Source organism: Cervus canadensis, chromosome X (genome assembly GCF_019320065.1).
Source record: "Cervus canadensis isolate Bull #8, Minnesota chromosome X, ASM1932006v1, whole genome shotgun sequence".
Lineage (NCBI taxonomy): Eukaryota > Metazoa > Chordata > Mammalia > Artiodactyla > Cervidae > Cervus > Cervus canadensis.
In genome coordinates this window covers 70,672,553-70,700,220 of record NC_057419.1, presented here as the reverse complement: position 1 = coordinate 70,700,220, position 27,668 = coordinate 70,672,553, and the positions used below count along the sequence as shown (strand labels likewise).

The following is a 27,668-nucleotide window of genomic DNA, read 5'->3' as shown; positions in this document are numbered from 1 at the left end:
CTCGTGGCTAACAAACAAAAACATAAAACAAGCAAAACTGAAACAAATCCAATAAAGACTAAACATGGTCCACATTTTTAAAAAAACCTTTAATAATGTCTGTTGGAATTTTGGAATATGCTTGAAATGAGGGATAATCAAGGAAGATGTGGAAGATAGAATAGGTGGATAGTGAGATTTGAAAAGGCCTTTTATTTTTTCTCAAGGAGCTGGAACTTTTTATGATGGGCAATAAGGAGTAGTAAATGCTTGACAGGTGGATATGAGTGATTGGAAAGGCAACTCTGGCAACAATGCAGAGTTCTGATGAGCAGTGGGGAACAAGTGAGGTCAAGAGGCTCTTTAGGAAGCTTTGGGGATTGGCAGGCAGAGAAGCTGTGAGTAAGAACAGAGGTAATTGGCAATAGAGGGGAATCATAAGAGCAATAACTGAAAGCTATCCTTGAAGAAAATGTTCCCGATTGGATGAGGGTGCTGAGAGCACTCAATGAGTTTGAGGTGTGTAACTTGAGAAAGAGTGAAGAAATCATACCAAAATCAAAATCATGGTATCTAGGAAGGAAAGTAGCTCCCATTACCCTTCCCACCTTATAATTTTCTAGTGCAATAGATTGTCATTTGATGCATTCATGATTTGCATTGGTTGTTCACACACAGGCATATATCTTATATTCAAAATGCAATAGTGTTTATTGTTATTAAAAACATACTAAATCAGGGGTCTTTCCATCATAGGATTAGCCAAAAAAAAAAAAAGATTGTCCTTTTGAAGAATACATGTGACTATGAAAGATCCTGAGTAGCTGTTCTACTTTGTCAAATTCAGAATTAAAATAGGATTTAAGTGATTAAAAATAGAGGCATTTTGAGTTTATGGGCTTTCTTATTATCTTAAAAAAAAGTGATAGTAGGGTTTCCAGCTGAGAGGAATGGTTGTGAAAAACATTTTGTTCCAGTTAGTTAATTTTTCCCTACATGTGCTATATTCATCGTATCCATTTTAAAAGCAAATGAGCCGTCTCTATCTCCTCTCGCATTTGTGGCAAACTCTTGCTGTGCCAATTTCAGATTACATGTGTCTTAGGGAGAATAAGATGTTCTAATCTTGATTATAATTTTAAATTAAAAGAATGAAAATAGTTCAATATGAGGGTATTGCTAGATTGTGCTAGTCAGACTGCCTTTGTTTCTTTAAAAATAAAAATTAAAACATGCCTGTAAACTCAATGGTAGGTTCCTGTATTAAAATATATAATAAATGCATGATACTATCAATGCTGCTAGATTTCAACTCAATCAAGTAATCAGTTCATCAAAGCTAAAATTTGTTGATAAGCATGCTGTATATTTGAGAGTTCAGCCATTTTGCAAATAATTGCAGTGAACTTTCAATGAAATTATTTTCATTATAATAACAGATACTTCCCCAATGAAGATGTTAGTATAAGAATGGATAATAAGAACATTGAAAGATATTCAGTATGATTAGTCATCAAGGAAATGTAAATTATAACCACAAGGAGATATGATTACGTACCTATTGTTGTTTAGTCACTAAGTCATGTCCAACTCTTTTTGAGAACCCATGGACTGTAGCCTGCCAGGTTCTTCTGTCCATGGGATTCTCCAGGCAAGAATACTGCAGTGGATTGCCATTTCGTTCTCCAGGGGATCATCCTGACCCAGGGATCAAACCCACATCTCCTGCCTTGACAGGCGGATTCTTTACCACTGAGCCACATGCTAATAGAAGCCATACATCTATTAGCATGGCTAACAAATAGGATGTGGAGGAATGAATGAGTTGGAAAAACCCAGATGATCCATCAGTCTTTGTTTGAGCTTCGTGCTGTTTACAGAGCTGTAAAATCTGGATGTCAAGGCAGGACATCAGTGTGAAAAAGTCAATGTGTCTAATCAGAGGTTTAGCAGGAAGGATGGCATTCCTGCATCCTTCCTAAAGGAAGGATGGCATCCAGGTAAGATGAAGAGACAGACTGTTTCCAAAGAAGTAGAAAATGGGTAATAACAGTAAGGAAAGTATTGTACCCTGGGGTTAGTACTAATAGGGAGTCACTACTATCCCTAGGGCTTTCCAGGTGGCACTGGTGGTAAAGAACTCATCTGCCAATGCAGCAGACATAAGAGACAAGGGTTCGATCCCTGGGTTAGGAAGATCTCCTGGAGGAGGGCACGGCAACCCACTCCAATATTCTTGCCTGGGGAAATACATGAACAGAAGAGCCTGGCAGGCTATAGTCCTTGGGGTGGCAAAGAGTCAGATATGACTAAAGCAACTTAGCACACACACACAGGGTATAACGAGCAAAGGGGAAAAGTTAGCATGGTTTTATGGAGAGACCTCCGAATAGGAGGTGAAGTCCTGAGTAGAGGAATCCAGCAGAGCCATAGAAACCTGGCGGGAAGGGCCTTTGTTCTTTTTCTTGTGGCTGGAGTACATTCTCATGGGCCATACCCAACCTGGACCTGGAGGGATAGGAGGTCATAGGGGATCATGGGATCTAGGAGATTGTAGATGGTGTTGACAGTAACTCAGTCCTCAGAGCATGGAGAGTGGATCTGGAAGGGCATACACACCAAGATACCTGGTGTCATGTCCAGATGCTGAATTCTATATCATTTCCAAGTCCATTAAAGTTCCTCAACCCATCTTAAGTGACAGCCAACATATTTTGCAACAATGTAGATATTTTTATTGCTAAGAATTTTAACTTGGAATGTTGTTTTAGTTATGTATTCTTGTTTTAATACTGATTAGAGAAAGTTTTTCCATGTGATCAGTTTTTGCTTGAAAGTGAAAAGTGAAAGTTAAGTCGCTCAGTTGTGTCTGACTCTTTGCGACCCCGTGAACTGTAGCCCACCAGGCTCCTCCGTCCATGGGATTCTCCAGGCAAGAATACTGGAGTGGGTTGCCATTTCCTTCTCCAGGGGATCTTCCTGACCCAGGATCAAACCCAGGTCTCCCGTATTGCAGGCAGACGCTTTAACCTCTGAGCCACCATTTTCTGTGATTGTGGTTTTCATTCTGTCTGTGGTCTGATGGATGAGAATAAGAGGCTTGTGGAAGCTTCCTGATGGGAGGGACTGGCTGTGGGGAGAACTGGGTCTTACCCTGGTGGGCAAGGCCATGCTCAGTAAATCTTTAAAGCAATTTTCTGCTAATGGGTTGGGCTGGGCTCCCTCCCTATAGTTTGGCCTGAGGCGGCCCAGTCCTGGGATTTGTAGTCTCTATGGAATGGCTTTAGTCTCTATGGTAGGTGTAATGCGACCTCCTTTGGAGGACTTATGTCAACACCCCACACCTCCCAGGACTGCTGCTGCCGGTGTCCTTGACCCCACGGCAGGCCACTGTCGATCCACACCTCCGGAGACTCCTGGACACTTACAGGCAAGTCTGGCTCAGTCTCTTTTGGGGTCACTGCTCCTTTCTCCTGGGTCCTGGTGCACGCAAGGTTTTGTTTGTGCCCTCCAAGTGTCTCTGTTTTCCCCAGTCCTGTTTAAGTTCTGTAATCAAATCCCACTGGCCTTCAAAGTCAGATTCCCTAGGGATTCCCAGTCCCTTTGTCAGATCCCCAGGCTGGGAAATCTCTTGTAGGGCCTAGAACTTCCACAGCAGTGCGAGAACTTCCCTGGTGTAATTGTTCTCCAGGTTGTGAGTCGTCCACCCAGCTGCTCTATGGTGCAGCTAAATGGTGACCTCCTTCAAGAGGACTTATGCCACATGCTGCACCTCCCAGGACTGCTGCTGCCAGAGTTCCTATTCCTGCAGCAGGCCACTGCTGACCCATGCCTCCACAGGAGACCCTCTGACACACAGGCGGGTCGGGCTCAGTCTCTTGTGGGGTCAATGCTCCTTTCCCTGGGTCTTACTGTGCATAAGGTTTTGTTTGTGCTCTCCAAGTGTCTCTGGCGGGTATGAGTTTGATTTTAAACGCGATTGCACCCCTCTTGTTGCGACTTCTCCTTTGTCCTTGGAAGGTGGGTATCTTTTTTTGATGGGTTCCAACATCCTCCTGTTGATGGCTGTCCAGCAGCTAGTTGCAATTTTGGTGTTCTCGCTGGAGAAGATAAGTGCACGTCCTTTTACTCCGCCATCGTAGGGTAAAAGTTTTTCCACTTACCTTGTATAAAATCAGTCATTAATTAAAGAAGAAAAAAAGTATATGAGGGATTATGGAGTGCTCAAAAGCTGTAGACAACTTTAGCACTAAAGAGGCTCTTGAGAATACTAGACAGATGGAACTTAAGAATGCACACATTACTTTAACATTAAGACCTTGCTTAGGTGTTTGTGACATTTGGAGCTGGGATAAGGAAATCAGGTTTTATTCCATATGCTCAAAGGCTGTATTATGCTTGTTGTGAATCTTACTTAATCTTTTTGGCTATCACATTTAATTCCGTTTCTACATTTTGCTGCAATTGTCTAACAAAGACAGCATCTTTACATTTTATAATACAATCTATGCCATGGTCACATTGGCTACTATACTCTGTTTGGAAAGTGTGTTTAATCAGAAGATACTATTGTTAAAAGCATTGATATCAATTTTTAATGGTATCCTCATTTATAACAAATATTTAGTATTTGCCCTATATGTGTTGCTCTGCATTATTTTAAGTCTATAATCATACACTGATTGATTACCAACAGATAATAAAGGCATTAGAAGTAAATAGGATTTAAATTCTGTATGTGTGCATGCATGTGTATGTACAAATTATTCCAAGAGATAAATGGCTTTGAATTTATTCAGAACTAAAGAACATTCATTGATGCCACAAATATTTGTTGAGTGCCTACTATGTGCCAGACACTCTTCTAGGCACCTGGGCTACATTAGGGAACAGAGTAGTTCCAGATTCCTGTTTATGTGAATGTGATATTCTAGTGAGGGACCATAGACTATGAATAACACATATAATAAAAAATAAGTGCCCTAGTACGTTAGAAGGTGATACATTCTATAGGAGAAAATAGAGAATGTAGAAAATACAGCAGTTTTCATCAGGGTCATGAAGCAACCTTAATCCTACTCTAATCTTATCTCCTTGAAATGAAATTGAAGCTTTTGTAGTTTTTTTAGACATTAATTCTTAAATGGTCAAGCCAAGATCTTTATCAGAAATCCCTGATACATTCATGCTTGGTGTGTTGATGCTTTGAATCACTGAATAAATGTAAAACAATAGACCAGTCTTTCCATTTTCATTAATAACTTGCCATAATTAACTATGTTTATGCAAAGGAAGAGAAACAATAATAATTTAGGTAACTACATTTAATAATCTATCAATTCAGGATGTGTTTATTGTAACTTTTTATTGGTGCATCATTAGTCTTATTATTTATGCACATGCTTAAAGCAGTGAATCTGAAACATCAAATGTTATGCTTTGTTTTTTGAGGAATTCTATTCACATGAATTTTAATCCACATGGATATATCTTTCTAGTGTTAAATACAAAGGAAAAATGTTCTATTGTGTGTATGTGAGTGTTGGTTTTGAAGAAATTATATTCACATGTGGCTTAATCCACCTTAAAGTTTTCTTTTTATTAAAACTTATGGAAAATTACTGAAGTAAAATTTCATGATGGCAAGTTACTCAGTAACATTCCCCAAAAATAACTGTTAGAAGTTATTTTGTTAACTGTTAGAAGAATGAACGGAGGGCAATCTTCTCTTTAGGCAGTGGGCAAACAGCCCAGTTATGAACCCTGAACTCATTCAACTAAGTAATCTATACATGATACTGTTGTCTATTAAACTTGACTTCCTTTTAACCAGCTTTATGCTAGGTTTAGAGTCACACTTTTTATTGCAAGGTACACTGGAAAAAGTGAAGAAAAGGATAATCTTGTTCTGGGTGATTGGTAACTTTGGAAAAATTAAATTTCTTGGGTATCTTTTTGGCAATAGTTTGAAGTGAAACAACTTTTTTTTTCCCCCAATAGATTGAAACAACTTATTTCCTCCAGAGTAATAGAGTTTGCATTTGACATCAGATAAGTGATTCTTCTAATTTGTCTAGGCTTTCAGCAAACTATTGAAAAAAATCCTTTCATTTATTTTCCATCTTTCTTCTTGAGATTCTTTTTATAGCTCAAGGTGTTCTTGGAGATTGGGGGCTGGCAATCCAGCTCGTAATAGGAATCTCAGAATAAACTTACTATTAAGCGTTCGAGCTTCTCAAATGAAACTCAGTATTTAAGAGCAAAATAATATTATGCAGAGTTTTCTGATTATAAAAAGACAGATAGTTAGTGACTTTGGGGAGAATGATTGTATCTGTTAGCCATTGAATGAACATTTATAAGCCTAATACTCCTTGATGAATTTCCTTCTGTCTCATATTATTCTTGGGTATTTAGCTCATGAGGCTAAAGGAGAAGCTAATCAGCATAAACATTTTATCACTGACATATATTTGATGCCTTTCTGTTTCTTTAAAGGAAATAAAGTTTCTCTTTAATGTTTTGGTGAATTTATATGATTTCTTTGGGAAAGTTACCACGAGGATTCACCATGAATTACAGCAATATACTTAGTGCTATTCAGAAAACATTTCATCCCTTTCCCTGTTTCTGTAAAGGATTATTTCCTTTTAATGTCTCTTTAATTCCCCTTATTTAAAGCCTAAGTCTCAAACATTCATGGCTCTTATTACAGCCTATAAAATATGTGCTTAATGCCATTATCCTTTCTAAAAATTGTCTTGAATCCTTACAGTTTAATCACATATCTTGTTTGTAGCTAAACTCAACAATATATGTAAATTGTTAGAACTTGGGTAAAACAAAATGATGAAAAATATTATATGGTGTTGTGACTTTTTAGCAGTGGTTACATCACTTGTTTTATAAAATTATTTTATTTAACTTTTAAAGTTATATTTACACATCATCTTTAGTCTAATAAAATCAAACCAACATTTAGATAGAGTATTTTTAAAATCAAGAACCTTGGTGCCATTCTTGGTTTTTCCTTTTTTCTCACCTCTGACACCTAATCCATCAGGTCCTATTGGTTGTGTCTCACATTTGGCCCTGTACCTGTCCATAACTCTTCCATCACCATCTTATTCCAAGCTTCCTCATTCTTCTCTATAATCCATTCTCCACACAGCAGTGAAAGCCACTTCTGAAAAGTTAATTGGGTTGAACCACTTTCATACTTAAAACTGTGCAATTATTTCCTGGAATCAAGTACAGACTAGTTGCTACACCAACAGGCCGCCCTCCTTCCTTCCCTGATCTCATCTCCTGTCACATCCCTTTCTGGTCACATACCAAGCTCTATTAGAATTTTGGCTCTTGTTGCTCCTTCAAATGCCACAAACCTCTTTCTCTGCTTCTTGAGTTCTGCCTTCTCATCCCTCAGGTCTAAGCTCAGATATCATCACTCCAAAGAAGTCTTCTAACCACCCAGCCCAAAGTAGCCCAAAGTCAATCCCTATCATAGCTCCCAATTCTGTTTATTTCATTTTGGTTAGCTACATCTGAAATCACTTGTTTATTTATTTCTTTCCTTATTATTCCATCTCTCCCTCCCCACAACTCCCTTCTAATTTCCAAGAGATTACGGTCCTTATCTTAGTACAATACTTGAGATCCTAGGTCATGATCTAACACATAGTTAATACTGTATATAGGTGTGCTGAATGGATAGTATATTAATGTGTCAAAATTCAGGGCATGTATTGAACAAGTTTTTTTTTTTTTGAAGCATTGATTCTCAAACATTTTTAATCTCATGAAACTGTCAAGTTATTTTACTCTTCAGGAACTCCCTCCCACAAAACTGACAGTGTTAGCAGGCTTTTCTGTTCATTAGAAACACATTTCCTACCAGTGGAATTTAATTTTGGCAAAGCATTGAACAGATCTTTAGTTATAGAAATCATGCTCGAGTTGTCTTTCATCCTCACTTATTCCTGAAATCCCATGTTTAGAGTTTTTTTTTTTTTTTTTGGTTTAAATTTTGATTCATGTTAACATAGAAATATTCCTGGAAGGATTAGCGCTTTAAACTAGTTCAACCATTTGAGTATAAGGTCTGAGGCGCTAAGAGGATGTTCTGAGAAGGAAGAAGGGCAAACATGTCAATACCAGGAAGCTGAGATTTAGGCAGAATGGAAACACCCAGAGGGTGGGAGCCACTCAGAAATTATCTTCTTGTAGAGCAGGCAGAGGTGTATCTGCCTGGCTCTGTCACTAAATGTGTAAATTTGGACATGTTATTCTGTCTTTATACGAAAAATTAAGAGACTCAGCTGGTGTTCTCTAAATAATTCCAGGTTGGTGATTCTATACTCAGTCATTTTTACCCATGATCAACACTACTTCTCATGTATAATGGGAAAAATAAAAGAGCTGATGTCATTAAAAACCAATATGGTTTCTGTAAATGCAGTAACACAGGAAAAACAGCAAAAGACCTTGAATTCAATTTTTGGCATATTATTTCATTCCACATGTATTCATCGTGTTTCATTATGCATGTGTTCAGACATGAATGTATATGCATGTGCACATTCACAAGCACATTGCCTCCTTCACTGAGAAATTACAACAGTGTTATCCATCCAGAGGCACTGGCTCTGAGAAGTTAAATGGAAGATAGTTTTCTCTTATGCAGGATCTTATAAGCCACTCCAATTTCTGATTTTCTTCATTATATTGCATTGTATTTTAGCAGTATTAGTTTGAGCCACAACGCACACAACCGTAAGAGGCTGAGAAGATTAACAAGAGATTATCTATTTCTTCCTTCAATTCAACTTCCTTTCAGACAACTCATCTTGGTGATTCTCTTTTTTTTTTTTTAATTATTTTTTTTTTAATTTTTTTTTTTCCAGTGGGTTTTGTCATACATTGATATGAATCAGCCATGGATTTACATGTATTCCCAATCCCGATCCCCCCTCCCACCTCCCTCTCCACCCGATTCCTCTGGGTCTTCCCAGTGCACCAGGCCCGAGCACTTGTCTCATGCATCCCACCTGGGCTGGTGATCTGTTTCACCATAGATAGTATGCTTTTTTTAAATTACTTTCCTTCCTTTCAGCTAGCTACTCCCATGATTAATCTATGAGTATACGGTCCATTGTAATTGGTAACGTGATTGTTAACATGTAGTTGGTGATATGATTGTTGTTGTTGCTGCTGTTTAGTTGCTCAGTCATGTCTGACTCTGTGACCCCGTGGACTGTAGCCCGCCAGGCTCCTCTGTCCATGAGATATTCCAGGCAAGAATACTGGAGTGGGTTGACATTTTCTTCTCCAGGGGATCTTCCCAATCCAGGGTTCGAACTTGGGTCTCCTGCATTGCAGGCAGATGCTTTACCATCTGAGCCACCAGGCAATGTGATAACCATGAGCAATTACTGTTGCAGTCATAAAAGACTTAATATTTTGTGAGTATTTTTATTCTCAATCAGGATCACAATTACACTTATTATATTATTATACTTAATACACTTATTGCTTATTATATTTACAGTAATCATCATGATCAAAAGTGATCCACTGATTCTTTCAGGATGCACTCAATACATAGTTGGGGAGTGAGTGAATAAATGTAATGTTGGAATTAAAATGCTTTCTAAACATTTCCACAAAACACTTCATTAAAAAACATGGGGCTGGGAGGAGCACAGGGTTGGAGGCTATGTACCAGAACAGTTATATCTTTTTTTCCATTGCATGAGATCCTGTCCTCATTAAAATACATATAATATGTAGCTATTGCTCCAAGAGGACCTGCTGTGTCCTGTTGAAATTACCCTTGCTAGTCTGTGGATTAACTAGCAGCAGGGGAGAAGAAAGCTTATGTTTGTTTGTACCTGTGTTTAAATGACTGAAAAACACAAGTAGTAATGATTAACATTCTGCTTTTAAAAGTATAATTATAAATTTGACAAAGGAGCAGCTTTATTTTTAGTGTACTTCATCTGTGTGTTATGAATGGGATGTTCAGGTCATGCTTTTTTTTTGCATTCATTTTCCATTTTTGTGGAATTGGAGCAAACTCATCCAATGTATTGGTGAAATTTAAAACTGTACTTGAAAATGAAAGAAGGCATTATTTTTAAAGAGTGAGTATAAATAAATCATCAAAAATTTAATACCGTTCCAAAAACAGTCTATAAACATATTTACCTCAGTTTGTTGTTTCCCCCAAGTAGATGCTTTAAATTTCAATTAGAAAAACTAACCAGACCAATGTGTCCATTCAGCAATTTTCAGGTTCGTAGAGCCAACTTTGTTAGAATCCTACATTTAGAGACAGGTGGTAGATCCATGGGTCTTCCCTGGTGGCTTAGACGGTAAAAAGTCCACCTGCAATGCAGGATACCCGGGTTCAATCCATGGAAACCTGCCAGATTAACCAAATTCTGTCAAATGTACCAACACTTAGTCACAAATAAGCACAAAAACTGCTGCTGAGCTTAGGCCTTTAAGTCTTAACTCTCAATCTGTAGGAACTTCTAGTCACCATGATAAACGAGAGACATTCATCATGAGGACAATCAGCCCACTGTCCATTTAGATCAGAGGACAGAATCTTCCATGAAATAGAGTATAGGGCAGACCAAAGAGAGTTTAGATCTAGACCTAGTGCACTTATCTGAAGGTATTAGTCTCCAGTATTGCGAAGGACTTGTGCCTTATTCATGGTAAGGCCCATAAAATCTCCTTAGCTATCTGAACATCTTGAACACCACTTATTTCATCAATGAATAATTATTTTGAGCATGTCTTTTTTGAATTCATGAAACCTCTAGTGTAGTGCTTGATAATGATACTTGAAATTCTTATATAACCATTTTTAAAGTGTGAATTTTTATTAGGGAACCAAAAATGCTCTCCACCTTAGATATGAATCAAAGTTAATTTATAGATACATAATTCACAAGGAAGTGAATTTTTTTATTAGTGTAGTGTTTTAAATTTAATTGGAGGATAATTGCTCTACAATACTGTGCTAATTTCTGCTGTGCAGCAGAGTGAATCAGCTTGCTGTGTACTGTGCTTAGTCGCTCAGTCCTGTCCAACTCTTTGTGACCCCATGGACTGTAGTCCGCCAGGCTCCTCTGTCCATGGGGATTCTCCAGGCAAGAATACTGGAGTGGGTTGCCATTCCCTCCTCCACGGGATCTTCCCATCCCAGGGATCGAACCCAGGTCTCCCACATTGTAGGCAGATTCTTTACCATCTGAGCCATCAGGGACGTGAATCAGCTATAAGTATACGTATATCCCCTCCTCCTTTAGTCCCCCTACAACCCCCCATCCCATCCCTCTAGGTCACCACAGCGTACCTGGCTGAGCTCCCTGCGCTATACAGCACCTCCCCACTAGCTATCTATTTTACACGTGGTAAATGTGTCCATTTTTACCATGTCATTGCTACTCTCTCAGTTCGTCCCACCTTCTCTTTCTCCCATGTGAGAGAGGGTGTGTGACTTGTGTCCACAAGTCAATCCTCCATGTGTGCATCTTTCTTCCTGCCCTGCAAATAGTTTCATCAGTTCCATCTATCTAGATTCTGGAAAGCTCTGGCCTCTGATATTCACATATGGTTCTTCGATATCCAAACCTCAAGTCATATGTCACACTGCTTTGAGAGCTTCTCTACCACCTTCCCTTGGATATCTCAGCAACACCCCCAGCCAGGCACTCCTTACATCCATACCTGCTTTCTATTCTCCAGAGTATTTTTCACCAACTAGAAGTTTCTTATTTGTGTTGATTGCTTTTTGTCCTTGTACTGTAAATATAATATAAATTCAGTAAAATCAAGGATCTTGCCTCTTTCCCACTCTATTTTATATAATTTGGCACATAATAGGAGTCCAATTTGTTGAATAAAGGAACGAGGACTCCCACCTGGAAAAGTTATTATTTTAAGAAAGGGAGAAGCTATGTGACTTTTTCCAGTGTGGTTGAGGTCCTTGGTAATATGCTGACTTGCGAGAGCTATTCTGAGGGACCCAGAAAATGGTCCACCATACTTACGTCCAATTCTGACTAAAGTAACTGCTCAAGGAGCCACCAGAGCACCAGTAGGATCACTCTGAGTCTTCCCACTCCCTCAGCCCGCCCTCCTCATCCTTCTGTTTGATAAATCACTACAAGAGGAAGAAGCTGCTGCTGCTGCTAAGTCACTTCAGTCGTGACCGACTCTGTGTGACCCCATAGACGGCAGCCCACCAGGCTCCGCCATCCCTGGGATTCTCCAGGCAAGAACACTGGAGCGGGTTCCCATTTCCTTCTCCAATGCATGAAAGTGAAAAGTGAAAGTGAAGTTGCTCAATCATGTCCGACTCTTAGCAATCCCATGGACTGTAGCCCACCAGGCTCCTCCACCCATGGGATTTTCCTGGCAAGAGTACTGGAGTGGGTTGCCATTGCCTTCTTGGCAAGAGGAAGAAGAATGGTATCATATTCAATGACAAGGATGGCCAGTGCTCATTTGCATGTTTCCAACGAGAATCCAAAGCCACTGACTCAATCTCAGAACCCTGGAGCAGTGGTTCTTAAAGTGTGATCCCTGGACCAGCAGCATCGCCACCACCTGGGAACTTGTTAGAGATGCTCATTCTAAGGACATGCAGAGTCTGAAACTTTAATTCTGTTTGAGCAAGCCCTCTGCTAACATATGAGATCTCTTGTGCTAGAGCAATACTGCCCAACCTCTGTTGCACTTTATGATCACCTGAGCCACCAGGAAAGCCCCTTATAGCCACCTCAATTTGGTTCAGTCACTCAGTCATGTCCGACTCTTTGAAACTCCATGGACTGCAGCACGCCAGGCTTCCCTGTCCATTACCAACTCCCAGAGATTACTCAAACTCATGTCCATTGAATTGGTGGTGCCATCCAACCATCTCATCCTCTGTCATCCCCTTCTCCTCTTGCCTTTGTTTCCCAGCACCAGCGTCTTTTCAAATGAGTCAGTTCTTCACATCAGGTGGCCAAAGTATTGGAGTTTCAGCTTCAGCATCAGGCCTTCCAATGAGTATTCAGGACTGATCTCCTTTAGGATGGACTGGTTGGATCTCCTTGCAGTCCAAGGGACTCTCAAGAGTCTTCTCCAATACCACAGTTCAAAAGCATCAATTCTTCAGTGCTCAGCTTTCTCTATAGTCCAGCTCTCACATCCATACATGACTACTGGAAAAACCATGGCTTTCACTAGACGGACCTTTGTAGGCAAAGTAATTTCTCTACTTTTTAATATGCTGTCTAGGTTGGTCATAGCTTTTCTTCCAAGGAGCAAGCGTCTTTTAATTTCATGGCTGCAGTCACCATCTGCAGTGATTTTGGAGCCCCCCCCCAAAAAATAGTCTGTCACTGTTTCCACTCTTTCCCCATCTATTTGCCACGAAGTGATGGGACCAGATGCCATGATCTTGGTGTTCTGAATGTTGAGTTTTAAGCCAGCTTTTTCAGTCTCCTCTTTCACTTTCATCAAGAGGCTCCTACCGAGAGCCACCTACCAAACTTTAACATTTCTCATGCCTAAGCCTCTCTGCTAGAGGTTCTGATTTAGTTGGTCTGTCATGGGCCAGGGCTCTGTTTTATTTTTAAGTTCTCCTAGGTGATGATGATAGATCTCCCAAGTTTAGAGCACTCCCCTAGTATGGGAGCAGGGTAATTTCTAAGGATTTATCTTAAGTACTTGGCAGAGGTTCTTCCTGGAAAGGAATATAATTTGGGATTCAAAAATTGTTTGCCTCACAATTTTACAGTAGGGCAGAGGGGAAATGACTTGGCCTAAAACACAGCATAAGGTTATAAATGCTAGTATTATATAGCCTCATCCAAAGCATCAATTCATAGGGAAACATATTAAAGCAATGTAATGTTCAAAACCAAGTTCCGTGGTAAGCATCCGCTATAATAGAATGACTTATTCCAGAAGGGAAGTTTCATTTCAGGGAGCTTATCATGATATCAAATATGTTTTGAGTTAATGAAAACGCAGGAAGCACCAAGTTAATAGGGCAATTTTAAACCATAAAACCTAATTTAACTGCACTAAGAATGACAATGCTCCACACAAAGGAAGTTTCACAACCTGATTGATCAAATGGAGAATTACTAGGATGCTTTGTGGCATTTCTTTTGAAGAAGAAAAGTTGGCTGGGAGAGGCAGGCTTCTTTAGAATATGGTTATTTACTTCTTAATTAAACACAGAATGATTAAAAAGAGATTTCACTTTAGAAGGCTACAGAACTGCTTGTTTGATAAAATTGTTGTAAGCCTTGAGACTCATTTTCATTTTAGTATTAATTCCTTATGTTTGTTTCAAAAATATTTAAATAGAGGTTCTTCCAGTTCAGTTTATATATGGGTTTTTTAGTTGTTGTTAGAAGTAAGAAAACATTTGAATGATGGGAGAAAATGTGTTTATTCTCATTAAAAAAAACACCCTTATTTTGTATAATACTGAAACTATCCCTTTTGATATACATAACTATATTTTAACTGCTTAATTTCAAATTGAGTTATTTAGTTGAAAAATTAAGTCAATACTAATGAAACTGAGCTACTTGTTTTCCTCATTTTATGGATATTTTATAAAATATAAAGCCAGCTGTTTCATTATAATTTTCCTGAATTGAATCTCCTTAAGGGCTCTGCTGAAATTATATTTGATCAATAGTTCTTTTAAAACTTCTATAAAATTTTCTTCTTAGTAGTATTCTCTTTATGTATAAAAACTGATACCACTGTTGTGTGTTAAGACTTATGTTAGATCTTCTTAGTTCATTAGAATGCCATATTACGGTTTCCAGAACCAATTAGGCCAACTACTAAACAGAATATAAAAAGTGTGCTGCATGCAACAAGCAGTGTGCTACAAGTGGTTCACTTTTCTAATTTTGTAATTAGTTTTGGAGCATAATACATTTAGAAAGGGTGAGTAGTTGAATTTAAGGTTAAAAGAGTTTAAATGAAATATTACAAATTTAGTTCCTCAGTCACACTAGGTACATTCCCAGTGTTCAATTGCCATATGTGACTAGTGGTTACTGTATTGGACAAAACATGGAACATGTCCATCATCCCTGAGTTCTACTGAGCAGTGTTGGATAGGCCTGACTGTTAGAAATATTTTTTAAAAAGCATTGCTTTCTGGAATGTAATAGGATAATTGTGAGAATTCTTAAATAGAATCAAATGAAATATTCGATAAGGAAATATTATGCCACATGTGGACTATTTCTTAAAGCTACTGACCCTCTAGAAAAAGAGCCCTGAGTGCATTGCATGCACCATTTCCTATCAGAGTTGGTCGCCTGGAGCTGTTGGACATCTCAGCTCTGTAACTAGGTCATAAGGGTTTTGAAGGCCACATCTTTTAACCAGTGTCCTCACAGCACTAGCACCCGGAAAGAGTGTTGTGCATAAAGGGGACACTCAACGAATTATTACTAAAAGCACCAAAGCAATGTAAAGCAAGGAGAGACTCATAAATAGTGACTGTGTGCTTGAACACTAGTTTGTCTGCTGACCCAATCCAGCACTCCACGGTATGGTCATGCTGAACATTACTAAGCCGTGTCCTCCCTCTGAGTCAGATGCTTCGTGGTAGAGTCACAAAAGCAATGTTCTCTCAACCACTCCCTGAGCTAGAAGTTACCTACACCAATACAGAGCTCCTATTCCCCATCATAACCTCCTTACACTCAGTCTAGAACTGGCCACTGAACATATACTGGCTCACCCTGTTTCCTTGATTTAAGTATTCACCTTAAATTGCAATATGGCTACCTCCAGAAAGTTGACCCATCTTTAATTGTCTCTACTGCTTTCCTTATTATGGGAGATTGATACTCCAAATACACACACACACACACACACACACACACAACCACACGCTCACTCTCTCTCACATATACATAAAAGCAGTGATGAACTTTCTCCCAAAATCAGTAATATCATTTTATTTCAAAATATTTGCAATGTGTAAATTTCACAAGATGCTGACCTTTCATTTAAAATTTAATTTAAGAAAGATTCTTCAGAAAAAAGTAATCTTTGAATGTTAGTTTAAAACCTTCAGAAGCACACACAAACAGCTTCATTTCTAGATTCAAGCAAGGCAAATATTTCCAAGTATTTTCTAATCTTTTTATGATTATTTAACTCAGAATAGCATATCTCTTTTCCCACTAGACTGTATGTATTGAAAAGGTACTGAGATTATTGCAAAAGAAGGTAGGATTGGAAATATTGACATGATTGTGGTCTGAAAATCTTCCCTTAATACATCACGTGTGTTTTTGAGACAGATGTTTGGAGGACATGTTTTTTAGGGCGGAACCAGCAGAAGTGTAAAGCTATGGCTGGACACCTGTTAAGCCCTTCCGTGCCATCTGCTTACAGGAATGTACACATGACCTTAAAATGGCTGCTACTTTTGGAGGTCATTTACTAGGGTTGAGACTATACCTCCCACAACCATGAGACTTAAAAAGAGATTTATCTCAGAAGGCAATGTTGTCTCTAAGCATGAGCTTCATTTTATGAGCCGAGCTCAAAGTCCCTGACATTTAGAAACGAGAGTGTGTCAGTGTGAGGTTCTTTTGAATAATCCTTCTTGGTTTTATCAGCTTTGTAAAATGTTACTAAGTGCCAGTATTCAGTTTATGAAATGTTTTAACTGTTGAGAATGTGATGTTGACCAGAAAGGATAGAGTCTTTAGCTAAGATTGATCAAAGATAGTTCAGTTAGTGACTGTTTTAAAAGTGGAATGGTGGTGGTGGTGTTTGATGGTTTTGAAGAGAGATAAAAGGATTCCTTAGTTGTCGTTTTAAGATAAATGTTCATTTTTATGTCTTTTAAAAGGTTTTATGTCATAACATTTTATGTTTGGAATTACAATGAATTAAGGAAATGTTTTTAAAAATATTCATTATTCATAGTTAAGAGAAATATAATTCTGCTATCTAAAAAGGAATTTAACGACTTCCAATACATCTTAATATTAAACAGTTACATGATCATGAATAGTTCTTGGAAATTTTATGAATGAATATCCCAAGAATGTGCATGTTTCTGTGTGTACAGATATGTTTGTCTGTGTTTGATTTAATGGAAGCCATGGACAAATTACTATCCTGTTTATTTGAATAACTTGCTCAGTGTAAGAATCACTGAAAGAAGGCATAGAAATGTTTAATAACTAGCTTTTAGTAGACTCATCAGAGAAGAATTGTGATAGAGGAACTGAGACTTTAAAAAGCAAGCTTGGTAATGTCCTAGATTGGTCTATGTGAGAAAGAAAAAATTAATTTAGCTTTTAGAATTATAATAACATTAACCGCAATAAAACACACCAATGATTCTGAAACTACCTGAGGTCAAGTACCAGGTTTTTCTGTTTTGTTTTGCTTTCATTTCCAGTTTCTTAAGGATCAATACTTCAGTAAAAAAAAAATCATAAAAATCAATAACTAGAAATGGTAATTTTTTTAAAAAAACAAAGCCATACAAACATAGCCAAGGATTTTTATTGTTTCATTCAGAAGATGTTATCAGAGTGCTATAAAAGTTATTAAATGCTTACCTTCACTTTATATACTTCTTTTATGGAAGAACAATAAAAACAATTTGTAGACTAACTCTGGTCTGTGGCCACATTTTAAATAGAATTGCTCTACAGCACCATGTATTAAACTGAGTACATGGGTATATTCTCAGGGAGTTATGAAATACCTGCAGAAAAATAGTATATATTTATATATTAGGTATATCATATTTTATTTTGGTGATAATATTAAAAATAGTATAAGTGCATTCTTTATTATCTGACTGACCAGAAAGTACCAATGCATGATATAAGTGTTCACATCTGTGTTTGTGTTTTCAATCAAGTCGGCCACAAGTAATATTCTAAATGTCAAGGTCTGGTGAATAAAGACAAGAGGATAAATAAAGAATGTGATATTTTGGAGAGTCACTTTTATTGAATGGGAAATCTGGGCCTTCAATCAAAGTATTTTAATTCCAACTTTAATGTGCTTTATTTTAGTTTTAATACAAATGCATACCATAAATGAATTGATTTATGGGAGTCTTTCATTTTGAAGCAGATTTTATCACTTCATACCATATAAGAAAGTAGTAAAACCAGACCCTTAATTCCACTGTTTTTCTATCACAACTTACATAACATTTTCCCCTGTACTACTTTTATTTGTATAATTGCACATTTTAATGCAAAAGTAGAAGCCAATAATCAAATATTTGTGAAATCCATCTTTGACTCAATGAGGAAGCACATTAAATGTAAATATTAGAGGCATGGCCCATATTCTCGAGGTTTTTAATTTTCCTTCTTTTTGGGGGGTATGTAGGCCAAGAAGAGTTACAGGCATGTAAATGCAGAATAAGATCTTATTTATCAGTAGCCCAACTTATGTATTAATATTTCATAACTAAATATACAAGGAATTCAGAGAAGAGGAGGCTCAAGCTCAATTTGAGCTGGCTTCGTCAATGGTAGCCTCACCAAAGAGCCTGACCAAACTTCAGTATGAATTGTGTTTCCCTCCTTTAAAAAAAAAAATAGATGTACAGTTGACCCTTAAACAACACAGATTTGAACTGCACAGATCCACTTATACACAGATTTTTTTTCAATAAATATGTACGACAGTGCTACATGATCTGTGGTTGGTTGAATCTGTGGATGCAGAACCAGGGACATGTAGGATTCACTGTAAAGTTATATACTAATTATTGACTCTGTGAAGGGTCAGCACCCCTAACCCCTGCCTTGTTCACAGGTCAACTGTATATTATGGCTACTTGAATGATTTTCTAACACTGAATATCTGAACATTAATTGTGATGTAAAAAATAAACTAAAAACTTTTGTAGGTCCCACCAATTTAGTAATAAAGTGAAGTGAAGTCGTTCAGTCATGTCTGACCCTTTGTGACCCCATGGACTGTAGCCTACCAGGCTTCTCTGTCCATGGGATTTTCCAGGCAAGAGTACTGGAGTGGGTTGCCATTTCCTCGTCCAGGGGATCTTCCCGACCCAGGGATTGAACCAGAGTCTCCCACATTGCAGGCAGACGCTTTACCCTTTGAGCCACCAGGGAAACAATAATTTAGTAATAAAGACTCTGACAATTAGTTATTTTCCTTAATGATTGCAGAAAACTGAATATTAGTTAAATCACAAATCTTTTATTCGTAGATGAGTTTTCAGTATTTCTACTTTTTATATAATGTCATCTCCCAATGACAAAATATTACTTAGTGAAGGATTTGAGATCATATTAAAGTTATTCAGCATTCATTGCAATGGTACATGGTGAAATATGCACTTCCATTTGTGTAATATGTCAGTCACCATTTCACCTTGACAAAGGGAACAGCAGTAAACATTTATCAGTGAAGAATTCCCAGGGTCACATTGTAGCAGATGAGTTGGGACTGATATAGCTTCCCCAAATGTCCCATTAAAATAGCTACACATAAACATGTGCTGGTGTGCAATGTGATGTGCTTGTGTAAATGTTTCCATTTAGGGAACTGTCCAGCATTAGTACTAAAAATACTCCACTTACTTTGTGCATATGCCAGGCCTGAGTAAATCGTTTCTCATTGGATAAAGGGTCTATACCTAACTTTTCTAAATAGTATCTATTAAAATTGTTCTATATTATAAGAGAAAGGTAAGATTTTCCTGAAGGTTCAAAGTAGCAACATTTTTCTGACAATATGTTCCCACTAAAAGAGGTGAAAAGTTTAGAAGATATCTAGGTGTCCTCAAAAAGAAGTAAGAATACATGATCACTATTAATTAAAAAACTGGGAACACTAGGGAGAAAATTTAATGATGAAGGGCAGAGATGCAAAAGAACCTGTTAAAACAAGAAAGGAATGAGAGGAAAATCAAATGCAATGAGGAATCTAAAAGCTGCATTTAAAGGTATTATAATATGAAATGACAGAGAAAGCTGAACAAATTGTATCAATGAAGCAATGTCTCCAGAATACAAAGTAAAATAAAAATAGATAAGAGAATGAATGAGTTGTAGGGGGCAGAAAATAGATATATAACCTCATAAATACATCTGATTTAGATGAAGAAACCATAGAATCAAAAAGTGGTCAGTATATTTGCAACAAATAATTACAAAGACACGATAATGGGAGTGATGTAGTCTAGGAACACTGCCGCAGTTCCTGAAGCAGTCTTATGACCTAACTTCAGTGCTGCTCTTCCATAATCAGAGACATTCTTGCCCCTCCAGGGACCCACCCAATGGGCTAGGCAAAAGTCATGCCTATGGGCACCCCTGGTAATAGGTCCCAAGACATGACTGTTCCCTGAAGCAGACTTGAACACGCAGAAGAAAACTCAGTGACCCTAAGACAAGTCATTTGAAATTATCCAGTTGGTTAAAAAGAGTGAAAAACAATGAAAAAACTTACATGACTTATCGACCACCATCAGGATAACCAGTATATGCATTAAGGGAGCAAAAAAAGGAACAGAGAATGAGAAAGGGTCAGAAAGCTTATTTAAAGAAATAATGGGGAACATTTTCCAAAATCTGGAGAAGGAAATGAACATTCAGTTCCATGATGTTCAGAGAATCTCTAGTAGGCTGAACTCAAGACAACTTCAGTGAGACACTGAGACACATTATATTGTCAACAATCTAAGACAGACTTCCAGTTTCTGATTCCATACGTAAGGAACTTGGAGGATGCCCCTCCATCCTCACAGCAACTAAAACGCTGAACAAACTGATAAACCAACAGCTCTTCATGGGTCCACCAGAGAGATGAAGAAAGAATAAAGACACACACAAGGAAATACAAAAGAGTCATGGCTCACTAGAGCAGAAACTCATGAATAATAACAGCTACAGAAAACAGTGCTGGGTAGGAAAACTTGAACAATAACTAACAAAAAGTTATCTTTTCTGACCACAGTGGTATGAAACTAGAAGTTAATAACAGGAGAAAAGATAGGAAGTTCACAATTATGTGAAAAGTAAACAACACACTCCTGAAAAACCAAGGGAGTAAAAAAGAGAAGTGAAATTAGGCAATACTTGAGATGATTAATCATACACTGAAGAGATATTTGCACTCCCATGTTCATTGCAGCATTAGTCATAATAACCAAGATATGACAACAACCTAAGTGTCCATCAGTGAGATGAGTGGATAAAGAAAATTATACATATACACACTGGATGATTATTCAGGTGTAATAAAGAAATCTTGCTAATTGCAACAAATGGATGAACCTGGAGAACATTATGCTAAGTGAAATAATCCAAAGAAAGACAAATACTGTATGAGCTTACTGCATGATCTCATTATGTGGAATCTAAAAAAGTCAGATTCACAGAAGCAAATAGTAGAATGGTGGTTGCCAGAGCTGGGGAGTGGGGGAAATGAGGAGGTATTGGTCAAAGACTACAAACTTTCAGTTATACAGGATGAATAAATCCTGTTGTTCAGGTCGTTCGGTCATGTCTGACACTTTGCGACCCCATGGACTGAAGCACGCCAGGCTTCCCTGTCCTTCGCTATCTCCTGGAGCTTACTCAAACTCATGTCCATTGAGTCGGTGATGCCATCCAACCATCTCATCCTCTGTCGTCCCCTTCTCCTTCTTCTTGTCTGACAAAATGTGGTCCACTGGAGAAGGGAATGGCAAGCCACTTCAGCATTCTTGCCTTGAGAACCCCATGAACAGTATGAATAAATCCTGGAGAAGTATTATATACATCATGATGACTGTAGTTAATAATATTCTATTGTGTACTTGGAATTTGCTAAGATAGTGTATCTTAAGTGTTAGCTCAAAAAACAGGTAACTATGCAAGGTGACGGAGAAGGCAATGGCACCCCACTCCAGTATTCTTGCCTGGAAAATCCCATGGATGGAGGAGCCTGGTAGGCTGCAGTCCATGGGGTCGCTAAGAGTCGGACGTGACTGAGCAACTTCACTTTCACTTTTCACTTTCATGCATTGGAGAAGGAAGTGGAAACCCACTCCAGTGTTCTTGCCTGGAGAGTCCCAGGGACGGTGGAGCCTGGTGGGCTGCTGTCTATGGGGTCGCACAGAGTCGGACATGACTGAAGTGACTTAGAAGTAGCAGTAGCAGTATGCAAGGTGATATATGTTAATTAGCTTGATTGTGGTAATCATTTCACAGTATATATGTTTATCAAAACATCATGGGAACTTTCCTGGAGGTCCAATGGTTAAGACTCTGCCTTCCAATGCAGGCGAGGCAGGTTCAATCCCTGGTCTGGGAGCTAAGATCCCACATGCCTCATGGTCAAAAAACTAAAACATAAAACAGAAACAATATTGTAACAAATACAATAAAGACTTTAAAAATGGTCCACAATAAAAAAAAAAACCTTAAAGAATAATGTTGTACACATAAAATACAAGTCTTATTTATCAATTATGTTGCAATAAAGATGGGGGGAAAATATGGGTCTAACTTAACTCATCTTAATATGAGTAGACAAGTCAATGGATAGGAAAAATGACCCTGAATTAAATAAATAAAAATATAAGTATTAATATATACACAGACACACATATAGACATACATATATGTGTGTATTTTTATATAATAATTTAAGGAGCTTATATGAAAAATGAAACCATAAGACATGTGGAAAAGTTACTGGTTAATGAGTCTCAAGATAGATAACAATTTTCCATGATTTTTTTTATTAAAAAAGAAGAGAGATGGTACTCACAAGAGAAAAGATTTTGACTACATTAAAAAGAACAAAATCAAAAGATAAAAAACTTAATGACTAGCTAGGTTAAGTATATTCAACAGGCATGAAGGGATTGAATTTCTAATACAAAAATTGTTCTGTAAATCCACTTTTGAAAAGCAGCAAAGCTATGCTCGCTTCAGTAGCACATATACTAACATTGGAACAATACAGAGGAGATTAGCATGGCCCCTGTGCAAGGATGACACACAAATTTTTGAAGCCTTCCATATTTTTATGAAAGAGAAAAACCTAAAACCCAGATTACTGTACCCAGCAAGGATCTCATTCAAATATGAAGGAGAAATCAAAAGCTTTACAGACAAGCAAAAGCTGACAGAATTCAGCACCACCAAACCAGCTCTTCAACAAATGCTAAAGGATCTTCTCTAGATAAGAAACACAGAAAAGGTTTATAAACTCGAACCCAAAACAACAAACTAAATGACAATGGGATCATACTTATCAGTAATTACCTTAAATGTGAATGGGTTGAATGCCCCAACCAAAAGACAAAGACTGGCTGAATGGATGCAAAAACAAGACCCCTATATATGCTGTCTACAAGAGACCCACCTCAAAACAAGGGACACATACAGACTGCAAGTGAAGGGTTAGAAAAAGATATTTCATGCAAATGGAGACCAAAAGAAAGCAAGAGTCGCAATACTCATATCAGATAACATAGACTTTAAAATAGAGGCTGTGAAAAGAGACAAAGAAGGACACTACATAATGATCAAAGGATCAATCCAAGAAGAAGATATAACAATTATAAATATATATGCATCCAACATAACACCACAATATGTAAGGCAAATGCTAACAAGTATGATAGGGGAAGTTAACAGCAACACAATAACAGTGGGAGACTTTAATACCCCACTCACACCTATGGATAGATCAACTAAAAGGAAAATTAGCAAGGAAACACAAACTTTAAATGATACAGTGGTCCAGTTAGACTTAATTGATATCTATAGGACATTTCACCCTAAAACAATGAATTCACCTTTTTCTCAAGTGCACATGGAACCTTCTACAGGATAGATCACATCCTGGGCCATAAATCCAGCCTTGGTAAATTCAAGAAAATTGAAATCATCTCAAGCATCTTTTCTGATCACAATGCAGTAAGATTAGATGTCAACTACAGGAAAAAAACTATTAAAAATACAAACACATGGAGGCTAAATAACACGCTTCTGAATAACCAACAAATCACAGAAGAAATCAAAAAAGAAATCAAAATATTCATAGAAATGAATGAAAATGAAAACAAAATAACCCAAAACCTATGGGATTCAGTAAAAGCAGTGCTAAGGGGGAAGGTTCATAGCAATACAAGCCTACCTCAAAAAACAGGAGAGAAATCAAATAAATAACCTAATTCTACACCTAAAGCAACTAGAAAGAGAAGAAATGAAGCACCACAGAGTTAGTGGAAGGAAAGAAATCAAAAATTAGGGCAGAAATATATGCAAAAGAAACAAAGGTGACCATAGCCAAAATCAACAAAGCTAAAAACTGGTTGTTTGAGAAGATAAATAAAATAGACAAACCATTAGCCAAACTCAACAAGAAAAAAAGGGAGAAGAATCAAATCAACAAAATTAGAAATGAAAATGGAAAAATCACAACAGACAACACAGAAATACAAAGGATCATAAGAGACTACTATCAGCAACTATATACCAATAAAATGGACAATTTGGAAGAAACGAACAAATTCTTAGAAAAGTGTAACTTTCCAAAACTGAACCAGGAAGAAATAGAAAATCTTAACAGACCTATCACAAGCACAGAAATCAAAACTGTAATCAGAAATCTTCCAACAAACAAAAGCCAAGGACCAGATGACTTCACAGCTGAATTCTACCAAAAATTTAGAGAAGAGCTAACATCTATCCTTCTCAAACTCTTCCAGAAATTTGCAGAGGAAAGTAAACTTCCAAACTCATTCTATGAGCAAATCACCCTAATACCAATACCAGACAAAGATGCCACAAAAATAGTAAACTACAGGCCAATATCACTGATGAACATAGATACAAAAATCCTTAACAAAATTCTAGCAAACAAAATCCAACAACATATTTAAAAGATCATACATCATGACCAAGTGGGCTTTATCCCAGGGATGCAAGGATTCTTTAATATCCACAAATCAATCAATGTAATACAACACATTAACAAATTGAAAAATAAAAGCCATATGATTATCTCAATAGATGCAGAGAAAGCCTTTGACAAAATTCAACATCCATTTATGATAAAAACCATCCAGAAAGCAGGCATAGAATGAACATACCTCAACATAATAAAAGCCATATATGATAAACCCACAGCAAACATTATCCTCAATGGTAAAAAATTAAAAGCATTTCCCCTAAAGTCGAGAACAAGACAAGAGTGCCCACTCTCATGACTACTATTCAACATAGTTTTGGAAGTTTTAGCCACAGCAATCAGAGCAGAAAAAGAAATAAAAGGATTCCAGATTGGAAAAGAAGAAGTAAAACTCTCACTGTTTGCAGATGACATGATCCTCTACATAGAAAACCCTAAAGACTCTACCAGAAAATTACTAGAGCTAATCAATGAATATAGTAAAGTTACAGGATATAAAATTAACACACAGAAATCCCTTGCATTCCTATACACTAACAATGAGAAAACAGAAAGAGAAATTAAGGAAACAATTCCATTCACCATTACAACGATAAGAATAGAATACTTAGGAATAAATCTACCTAAAGAAAAAAAAAGATCTATGTATAGAAAATTATAAAACACTGATGAAAGAAATGAAAAAGGACACAAATAGATGGAGAAATATACCATGTTCATGGATTGGAAGAATCAATATTGTCAAAATGACTATACTACCCAAAGCAATCTATAGATTCAGTGCAATCCCTATCAAGCGACCAAAGGTACTTTTCAGAGAACTAGAAAAAATAATTTTACAATTTGTAAGGATGTACAAAAAACCTCGAATAGCCAAAGCAATCTTGAGAAAGAAGAACGGAACTGGAGGAATCAACCTGCCTGACTTCAGGCTATACTACAAGGCAACAGTCATCAAGACAGCATGGTACTGACACAAAGACAGAAACATAGATCAATGGAACAAAATATAAAGCCCAGAGATAAATCCACGCAGCTATGGACACCTTATCTTTGACAAAGGAGGCAAGAATATACAATGGAGAAAAGACAATCTCTTTAACAAGTGGTGCTGGGAAAACTGATCAGTCACTTGTAAAAGAATGAAACTAGAACACTTTCTAACACCATACACAAAAATAAACTCAAAATGGATTAAAGATCTAAATGTAAGCCCAGAAACTATAAAACTCCTGGAGGAAACTATACAACTCCTAGAGGCAAAACACTCTCTGACATAAATCACAGCAGGATCCTCTATGACCCACCTCCCAGAGTAATGGAAATAAAAGCAAAAATAAACAAATGGGACCTAATTAAACTTAAAAGCATTTGCACAATGAAGGAAACTATAAGCAAAGTGAAAAGACAGCCTTCAGAATGGGAGAAAGTAATAGCAAATGAAGCAACTGACAATTAATTAATCTCAAAAATATGCAAGCAACTCCTGCAGCTCAATTCCAGAAAAATAAATGACCCAATCAAAAAATGGGCCAAAGAACTAAACAGACATTCCTCCAAAGAAGACATACAGATGGCTAACAAACACATGAAAAGATGCTCAACATCACTCATTATCAGAGAAATGCAAATCAAAACCACAATGAGGTACCATCTCACACTGGTCAGAATGGCTGCTATCAAAAAATCTGCAAACAATAAATGCTGGAGAGGGTGCAGAGAAAAAGGAACCCTCTTATACTGTTGGTGGGCCCACTGTTGGTAGGCCAACTAATACAGCTGCTATGGAGAACAGTGTGGAGATTCCTTAAAAAAAACTGGAAATAGAACTGCCATACAACCCAGCAATTCCCACTGCTGGGCATACACACTGAGGCAAGCAGAATGGAAAGAGACACGTGTACCCCAATATTCATTGCAGCACTGTTTACAATAGCCATGACATGGAAGCAACCTAGATGTCCATCAGCAGATGAATGGATAAGAAAGCAGTGGTACATATACACCATGGAATATTACTCAGCTATTAAAAAGAAGGCATTTGAATCAATTCTAATGAGGTGGTTGAAAGTAGAGCCTATTATACAGAACCAAGTAAGTCAGAAAGAAAAACACCAATACAGTATATTAATGCATATATATGGAATTTAGAAAGATGGTAATGATGACCATATATGTGAGACAGCAAAAGAGACACATATGTAAAGAAGAGACTTTTGGACTCTGTGGGAAAAGGCAAGGGTGGAATAATTTGAGAGAATAGCATTGAAACATGTATATTATCATGTGTGAAACAGATCACCAGTCCAGGTTCAATGCATGAGATAGGGTGCTTAGGGCTGGTGCACTGGAATGACCCTGAGGGATGGGATGGGGAGGGAGGTGGGAGGGAGGGTCAGGATGGGAAACACATGTACACCCATGGTGGATTCATGTGACTGTATGGCAAAAAACACCAGAATATTGTAAATAGCCTCCAATTAAAATAAATTTAAAAAAAAAGAAAAGAAAAGCAGCAAAGCACATAATTGAACAGGTTAAAAAATGATAAGAATAAATGAAATGGTCAAGAAATTTATGGACTGTTTTCAACATCATGAATAATTTGGTAATCAAAGATATGCCAATCAAAATAAGATTATAATTTTTCCTGATAGTATTATCAAAAGTTTTGTAAGATAGATACCTTTGTATCCTGCTGCTAAGAGTAAGAT

General features: G+C 37.4%; 1 protein-coding gene and 1 non-coding gene across 2 annotated transcripts in view; both read left to right on the top strand.

Moving 5' to 3' along the window:
• The window catches only part of IL1RAPL1 (interleukin 1 receptor accessory protein like 1), a 1,385,702-nt gene that overhangs the window by 1,191,417 nt on the left and 166,617 nt on the right, over window positions 1-27,668 (top strand). The window lies entirely within an intron of this gene.
• Window positions 22,955-23,061, top strand: LOC122436108. Its single transcript, XR_006267879.1, has one exon. It is a non-coding gene; the product is annotated as a U6 spliceosomal RNA (small nuclear RNA).